Source organism: Nicotiana attenuata, chromosome 1 (assembly GCF_001879085.1).
Source record: "Nicotiana attenuata strain UT chromosome 1, NIATTr2, whole genome shotgun sequence".
In the NCBI taxonomy this organism is placed as follows: domain Eukaryota; kingdom Viridiplantae; phylum Streptophyta; class Magnoliopsida; order Solanales; family Solanaceae; genus Nicotiana; species Nicotiana attenuata.
In genome coordinates, this window is record NC_031989.1 from 60,721,908 (window position 1) to 60,731,289 (window position 9,382).

Genomic DNA, 9,382 nt, shown 5'->3' on the forward strand with positions numbered 1-9,382 from the left:
AGCCATGTTCTTAACTGTTAAACATAATATGAACCGGTTTTAGAAATTGGCAATCCAGATGAGGAACACCTGGGGTTGGAAACCCTGTCTTAGCTGAGTGGGCCCGAGAGGCCAAGTCTATATTGACTGAGAGGGGTCAAGGGCCCCATAGTGAGGGTATTTGATATATATACCGGATCGGGCTGCACGCTGCAGCGGAATACATATATACATATATGGATCGGACTGCACGCCGCAGTGATATATTATATGGATCGGACTGCACGCCGCAATATTATAGCGCTTGGGCTGTAGGAGCCCCTCCGGAGTCTGCACACCCCCAGTGTGCGCAGTAGACTATTGTTATTGGATCGGCTGCACGCCGCAGCAGTATATATTATTATTGGATCCGGCTGCACGCCGCAGCAGTATATATATTATTATTGGATCGGGCTGCACGCCGCAGCAGTGTAAGTAAATTACCGGACCTTGAGAGGAGTAAGTGAGTTGTGTACTGGTTTGAGGGATATCCACCTGTTTTCCTCACTTAGCTGCTGTTTACTGCATTTTTTTTTATATAGAACTGTGTAGCGTTTTTACGAGTTTTCTTATCTTCAGTCGATATTTATTTCTATTACTCACAGAGTCGGAGTACTCACTTTACTCCCTGCACCATGTGTGCAGATACAGGTATCCAGGAGGCTCCGTAGAGTGCTTTGCTGTTGCTCAGATTTGATACCGGAGTTATCGAGGTAGCTGCATGGCGTCCGCAGGACCCGATTCCTCCCCTTATCCCCCTTTTTTTTCCGCATTTTAGACCTTTACATGTTTAGTTTGCTACTCGATTGTATGTAGAGGCTCTAGATTCGTGACACCAGATCCTTTGGGCGTTGTTTTGGTATTTGCTATGGTTCCTCCGCACTGATTTAGCTATTATCACATATTAGAATCATGTTTAACTGGTAATTTAACTCTATTAATTTGGTAATGTGTTTCGTACCTGGGTTGAGAGTGTTCAAATGGTCGGGCTTGCCTAGCATTGTGTTGGGCGCCATCACGACCGGGATTGGGGTCGTGACAGAATGTTTGAGGAACAAAACGAACAATTTGAGAGACAGAAGGAAGAATTTGAAAAACAGAAGGAACAATATGAGGAACAAAAGAGAATGATGCGACAAGAAATTCTAGGAGATATCTTTGTACAGTTTCAGCATTCAGGATTGCCAATTGATCCTACTATTTTCGCAACCTTGTGTGCTCGTTCATCGGGAGAAGCTTCCTCCGCACAACAAGTAGCTATTCAACCAATCAAAAGGCCATCTTTTCATAGCAACAATCAAGGTTAGAATTTTCTTTTTGAGATTAGCTATAGATTGGTTAATTTTTAATTTGTGCAATTTATGTGATTTACTTTTAGTTTTTTTGGTAAAAACAACCAACAGGTCATAGAACCGTTGAATTCGACGTGTTATTTGTTGTGAGAAATGAATTTGTTGTATTCTCTTAACTGGATGGAAATAAATTATTTCAACCTAGAGTTTCTTATTTGAGATCCTTGAAGATACTTAGAGAGTCTTGGCAGTGAAATCTTCCTCTCTGTTGCTCCATATCATCAGTTTATTGCTCGGTGGTTGCATGACCTGTAAACATGACAGATTCTTCAGTCTTTTGCTTTACATCGCTAGAATTCATTGTTAGTGTAAATCTTAAGAATGTTCACTACATTTTGTAGGATAGTTGGCATTTCACGTGAACCAACTTTTAATTTCTGTATGTTTGCAGCAACAACTATTAATATAAATTGGTCCTTTGCTGTAAGTCTAGTGAATGAAATGTATCATCGGATGGTTGCAGAAACATATTACGACTTGCAAGGATATTGGTCCTTTCGATGGCGTCGTGGTTTCTGTAATCCACCCTCTTCTGCGAGGGGAAAGGGAAACTTGAAAGTTTAGGGCCTTTCTTGTTTTCAGTCAGCTTTTCTTTTGATACTCTTTTTGATCATTCACCTTCAGTTTTGAATTAGATAACATTGTGTCTTGAGAGTTCAGCTATATAAAAAGAAGAATATGTATGAAACTAAAAGTTCCAACGTGAGCCTATTAATCATATCATATATTTAACTGGAACTTGGAGATAAATATTCCTTTAAATGATTGAAGTTAAAGAAAAAAAAGATTCAATTCGACTGTATCCCCATCTCCGCAAAATAAGTTTAGTAGTATTGATCTGACTGAAACTAGCCTTTCAATCTTGAGGCTTGGTCCATTGCTCAACATTTGCTTCTCCAAATACTGGCAATAACTTTAGAAAACTCGCGAACTCACATTAACTCCAAAATCTAGCACAATATTATTAAAAGTGCACGCTTCTCGCTTAAAGCGCAGAAGCGAGGCGAGGCAATGGACCTGCGTTTTTTTGCCCTAAAGCGTCACTCAGGTAAATAAGCGCACGCTTCACCCTAAAAAGCAAGAAGCGAGGCAATGAAAAAAGCGCAGAAAAGCTCGCTTAAGAGATGTCGGGTAGTTCGAGTAAGTTTCTCTTCTTCTCTTCTTCTCCTTCAGTTCTTTCTTCTCTTCTCTTCCTCTTCTGATTTTCTCTGCTTGTTCACTGTTCAACTCCTTTTTCTCTTCTTCTTTTCTATTTTTTCAGTTTTTATTTCTCTGATCTGCCCTATTTTGTGCTTATGCTCTGTTTTTTTTTTAAATTTCTGTTCTCCACTGCTTGTCTCCTTTTTTGGTTAAGGCTGTTCGACTCCTCTCCTCTGTTCTCTTCTTCTTTTCTATTTTTTCAGAACTTATTTCTCTGTTCAGCCCTGTTTTTTCTAATTTATGATTGTGCTTTATTTTTTCTAAATTTCTGCTGTTTTTCTCTGTTCACTGTTTTGCAAAACACTAATCTAGCAAGACAAGCAGTTCCAATTCTAGCTTGTTCAATTCTGCATTTACCATTTTGTTAGCATTAGCTGCTACAACTCTATTCTTTCCTTAGGTAGATTTAGCTCCCTCTATACCTTGCTTTATAGCTTCATATAAGTTTGTAGTCATCGTATGATTTTGTACTTTTATTCATTGCTTGGTCTAAAATTGCAGTCACCTTGAGGCTTGGTATAAAATTGAAGTCACCTTCTAGTGCTTAAGTCCTTGCAGCTTGTGAGCTATTTGTACAAGAAACGTTATTGGTCAATGCTTCCTTGATCTCTTTTCTTTTGATTACACGAGTATCATCCTTTTGGAAATAGCTTCTAGATGTTGTACAATTGTTTTGACAAACTCGGTTTATGTAATCTGATAGCTTTAACTACGGAGAAATTTTGAGGAACTTGATAGTGCATAACTGTTGGATAGACAATGTATACATGATAATCAGAGGGAGTACATCATGGTGATGTTCATGGGAAACAGAGTTGGCATTTTCTTTATCACACTTCTTTTTCATTTATGATATCATGTGCTTTGCTTGAAACACACAGACATCATTTATAAAATTTTGTACTGCAAATTTGGTGATGCACTCATGTGAAAACTTGCTTATGACAGAAAATTATCCTTGGAATGAGTGTGCTAATCTTGTGAGTTTCTATGGCTGATCATATACACCGATTTGTTAATGCAGTGGAGATTGCACTATGAAGATAGAACAGTTACATATAGTGAGGCATTTCATTGCTGCTGTTAGTCTGGCAGTTTGCCCCAACTAGATTATAACTCATAAAAAAGTAATTAAAAGTTTGTCATATTTCCTATATGTGGCCCTTGCATAGTCTTACTCTTTGTTGGGGTTTCTACTATGATTTTCATGGTTTGCACCTACTTCATTGACCAATAGGTCACATACTTGGATGCTCTAATAGTAAAGCCGGTAACTGTTAATTCTCTTCTATATTCTCCTCCTTGCATTAACGGCTGCAATGTTCTCATGAACTAAGCTTAGTAGTTGTTAGCCTATTTTCATTGGAAATCACACATCAAGTTGACGGTCTTATTTTCTCCTATAGAAGGAAAAAAGGCCCCAAGATTTTGACTTACTAATTAGTGGCAGCCAAGATTTTGAGGTGGCCTTCACTTGTAAAAGTTGCAGTGTGATCTGACCATTGAGTTAGAGTTTGATCTGACCAGTTTCATCTTTTGTTCAGTCTTTTAAGTACTTATATTATTTTATTGGTCTTAATATATAGTACAATAATAATGATATTGAGAAGAAAATATTTTTCTTTTTCCTATCCTCTGATTATTGTTGTTCTTGTTGAATTTATAGGTGAACCAAATGATCAAGGGGGAGATGAAAGCAGTGAAGACGTTACCTAAAAATATTGGTTGTAGAATCTTCAGACAATCTAAGAATATTTTTATTTTTGAACTATTTTGCAAACTTATATATGCCAACTTTTAGATTATTAAACACTTTTATTGTATATTTTGCTTTTATCATGGTCGTGTATTTTGAAATATGATTTTGTTGATGAATATATTTTCATTTCATCATTTATATATTAATTTTAGTGTATTATATTATCCTGTTGCGATAGCCGATAACAACCGTTAATAGGTCCAAATAGCTATTGTAGTAGCTCCTTATAACCGTTGCAGTAGCTCATTATAACTCGTTGCATCTGCTTTTAATAACCGTTTCAATAGATAAAACAAACCATGTCAAAAATGTTATAATGGCTATAGCAACGGTTCTCAACCGTCGCAAAATACATATAGCGGCAGTTCAAGACCATTGCCATAACTCGCTGCTAATCGTTGTAATTGACCATAGTAAAACGTCGCTGTAGATGTGCCTGTGGGAACAATTAAGAAATCGTTGCTGTAAACCGTGCAATAGACCTATAGCGACGCTTGATCCCGCAACGGAGCCTAAACCGTGGCATTAGGTTTATTGCATCAGTTTTCCTTCCTATTGCAACAAAACTCGTGGTGTTGCTGTAGGCCTATTTTCTAGTAGTGACCGATGCTTTGAGCAGAAAGTCAGCCAGTATGGGCAGTCTTGCGTATATTCCGGTCAGAGACCACTTGCTTTGGATGTTCAGACTTTAGCCAATCAGTTCGTGAGGTTGGATGTTTCTAAGCCCAGCCGTGTGTTAGCTTGCACAGTCGCTCATTCTTCATTATTTAAGCGTATTCGAGATCGACAGTATGATGATCCTCATTTGCTTGTCCTTAGAGACACACAGTGCGGCACGGAGGTGCCAAGCAGGTTACTGTTGGAGATGATGGAGTTTTGAGGATGCAGTGTCGTATTTGTGTGCCTAATGTGGATGGACTTCGAGAGTTAATTTTAGAGGAGGCCCATAGTTCCCGGTACTCTATTCATCCGGGCGCCGCTAAGATGTATCAGGATTTGCGGCAGCATTATTGGTGGAGGAGGATGAAAAAGGATATTGTTGCATATGTGGCTTGGTGTTTGACTTTTCAGCAGGTAAAGTACGAGCATTACAGACCTGGTGGTTTGTTCCAGAAGATTGAGATTCCTGAGTGGAGGTGGGAGCGTACCACTATGGACTTCGTTGTTAGACTCCCACGGACTCAGAGGAAGTTTAATGTAGTGTGGGTTATTGTTTATAGGTTGACCAAGTCAGCACATTTCATTCTTTTGGCAGTCTCCTATTCTTCTGAGAGGTTGGCTGAGATCTATATCCGAGAGATTGTTCGTCTTCATGGTGTGCCCGTGTCTATCATTTCTGACCAAGGTACGCAGTTTACCTCGCATTTCTGGAGGGCAGTTCAGCGTGAGTTGGGTACGCAGGTTGAGTTGAGCACATCATTTCATCCTCAGACGGACGGGCAGTCCGAGCGTACTATTCAGATTTTGGAGGATATGCTCCTAGCTTGTGTTATTGACTTTGGAGGCTCGTGGGATCAGCTTTTGCCTTTATCGGAGTTTGCTTACAACAGTAGCTACCAGTCGAGCATCCAGATGGCTCCTTATGAGGCTTTATATGGTAGGCGGTGTCGGTCGCCAGTTGGGTGGTTTGAGCCGGGTGAGGCTCGGTTGTTGGGTATGAATCTAGTGCAGGATGCCTTGGACAAGGTCAAGATCATTCAGGATAGGCTTTGTACAGCTCAGTCCAGGCAAAAGAGTTATGGCGATCGTAAGGTTCGTGATGTAGCATTCATGATCGGCGAGCGGGTGTTGCTTCGGGTGTCGCCTATGAAGGGCATGATGAGATTTGGGAAGAGGGGAAAGCTTAGCCCTAGATTCATTGGCCCATTTGAGATTCTTGCTCGAGTGGGAGAGGTGGCTTACAGACTTGCATTGCCACCGAGTTTATTAGCCGTGCATCCAGTGTTTCATGTGTCCATGCTTCGAAAGTATCTCGGTGATCCATCCCACGTGTTAGACTTCAGCACTGTCCAGATAGATAGGGACTTGTCCTATGAGGAGGAGCCGGTAGCAATTCTACCGGCAGGTTCGTTAGTTGAGATCGAAGATTTTCCCTTCTGTTCGTGTTCAGTGGAGAGGTCAGCCTGTTAAGGCAGTGACCTGGGAGTCCGAGTCCGATATGTGGAGCCGATATCCCCTAAAAGTACAAGGGGGGGGGGGTGAATTGTAGATAATTAAAGTTAATCGTTAACAAGTTGACTTAAAACTTAAGTAGTCGCCTAAATATGGCAATCTTGCAGATATAGTAATTCGAGGTAATAAGCAGAAAGTAAATGCAAAAATTTAAAGACACAAGGAATTTTAATACTGGTTCGGATTCAATGTGAATCCTAATCCAGTCCCCTTGGGTTGCAAGGGATTTCTCTTCAAGTGAATAAGTTTTCTTTCGAGTACAGATTTGATGTATGTCTCTCAGTTTCTCTAGCACTCGTTTGATACAATGCCTCACCAGTTGTATGCCCTCTTTCTATCCCTGACTTGTTACACAGCAGATCTATATAGGCTACTATGCTTGTTTGCAGTAGAATGAAGAGAGTTATTTNCACAATTGGTTGGGGTCCGGGGAGACCCGATCACATTTCGGTGCATTCTGTGAAAGTTGAGTTTTAAGTTGAAATTTAGAGTTTTGATGATTGATTCTTGTTATTTGATGTTATTTTGATTATTTGAGGTTGCGAACAAGTTTGTATGATGTTATTACACTTGTATGCATGTTCGGTTTGGAGCCTAAGGGGCTCGGGTGAGTTTCGAATGCCTTACGGGCTGATTTGGAACTGCTGATGTTCAGTACTTGATGGTGTCCAGTTGCAGGTCTTGCATTTGCGAGAATTTGATCGCAATTGCGAGCTTCGCAATTGCGATGTTAGGCCCGCAAATGCGAAGTGGGAACTAGGGGCTGGGGTTCGAATTTGCGAATAATCTTTTGCTTTTGCGATCTAGTTTGGGATCTCTTTTCCGATCCTTATGTTGCATTTGTGACACTGTGTTGAGTTGGGCAGCTTCACATTTGTGAAGTTTGGACCACATTTACGAGGGGGGTGTCCTTCGCAAATGCGAAGGTTATGTCGCATTTGCGATATTTGTGGCTCTAATGCACTGATCGCATTTGCGATCAGTGTTTCGTATTTGTGGGCTTTGCAATTACGAACAAGAGTTCGCAATTGTGACGTTTGCAACTTGGTAAAAGAGGTGGAAATCGATATTTAGCTCATTTTACACCAATTCTCAACCCTAAACATTCTAGAGGCGATCTGTGAAAAGCTTTTTCTTCCCAAATTAATTGGTAAGCACCTTTAACTACTTTTCGATCAATTTCAACTACTTTCGAGAATTTCTAACATCAAATCTATGAATTTCAAGGTAGAAATTAGGTATATTGGGTAGAATTTAGGAATTTTATAAAATTGAGATTTAGACCTCAAATTGAGGTCGAATTTCGAAACATACCACATAACCGAGCTCGTGGGTGAATAGTTAATCGGGAATTAGTCCGAAATTCGGGTTTTGACCAAGTGGGCCCGGGGTTGACCTTTGTTTACTTTTTCCAATTTAGCTAAAGATTAAACCTTGTTCATTCGTGGGTAATTTCTAAAACTTATTTTGAATTATTTGAACGATAATTGGTTAGGTTCGGTTGGTCTGGAGGCTTGTTCGAAAAGAAAAGTCATGGTTGATTATTGATTTGGTTGCGGAAAGAGGTAAGTACCGTGTTTAACTTTGATGTGAGGGAATCACGACTTGTTTAGTATATTTGTTACGTGAACTATGTGTGGATATGGGATATATGCAAGGTAACGAGTGTACATGCATTGTCAAGGGTCAAAGCATGCAGGTTGGGTTGTTTATCTCTACGTCATCATTTATTCCATGTTATATCTCGGTACGTGCTTTGATTGCTACATGTCCTTACTTGTTCTTCATGCATTACTTGTTATATGTCATTTAGTCGTTACCTGTTTTGATTCATTCATTTCTTGCTCAATATCTGCTTACCTGCTATATGATCCTACTTGTATTAATTGTATATATTCATTGCCTCATGTCTTTACTTGCCTTTATTGTCCTTACATTACTTATTGCACAACTATCTTATATCCCATTATGTGAGTCCTTTATCTAGTCTTGTATTAATGAATTGTCGAGATTTGTGGAAATGGGGTATTGGTTATGTCACGACCCAAAACAAACCCGGTCGTGATGGCGCCTAACGTGGTACTAGGCAAGCCGACACATTACCAAAACCAATCAATATTTTCAGTCTTAAGATAAAATCAAAGCTATTTAACAATAAACCTTCATAAAGTGTTAAAATCAAAACAACGGTGCGGAAAGAAAGCCCGACATCGGGGTGTCACTAGTCATGAGCATCTACTACAACCGTCTGACAACATCAAGACTAACCTAGCCTGGAAATTACTGAATACAACTAAGGGAGGATAAGGAGGGAGAAAAGCAGGGCTGCAATCGCCAGGCAGTTACCTTGCTAACTCCGATGGACCTGCCACTAAGTAATCAACACCCGCTACCGGGTTCAGAAATACCTGAATCTGCACACAAGGTGCAGGGAGTAATGTGAGTACGCCAACTCAGTAAGTAATAAAGGTAAATAAAGACTGAGTAGTAGTGACGAGCAATAAAACATATACAGTTCATATCATGAAACCTCAGTAGAATACATCAGGCTTTTAAAATCGGTTTTGAATCAACTCTGATCATTTAAATCCAGTTTCAGTAAAACCATTTAAAACATCTTTCAACAAATTTCAAACGAAGTGATAAGACAGTGAGTAGAAATGGTGACATAATCAGCCCCTTGGGCAAAACTCACTCATATACAGCCCCTCGGGAAACATAAATCACAAACAGCCCCTCGGGCAAACATAAATCATAAACAGCCCCTCGGGCAATCATCATTGTCACTCATATACAGCCCTCGGGCATACCTCACAATCACTCGTAAACAGCCCCTCGGGCACAACATGAATCAAGAACAGCCCCTCTGGCAAAACATCAT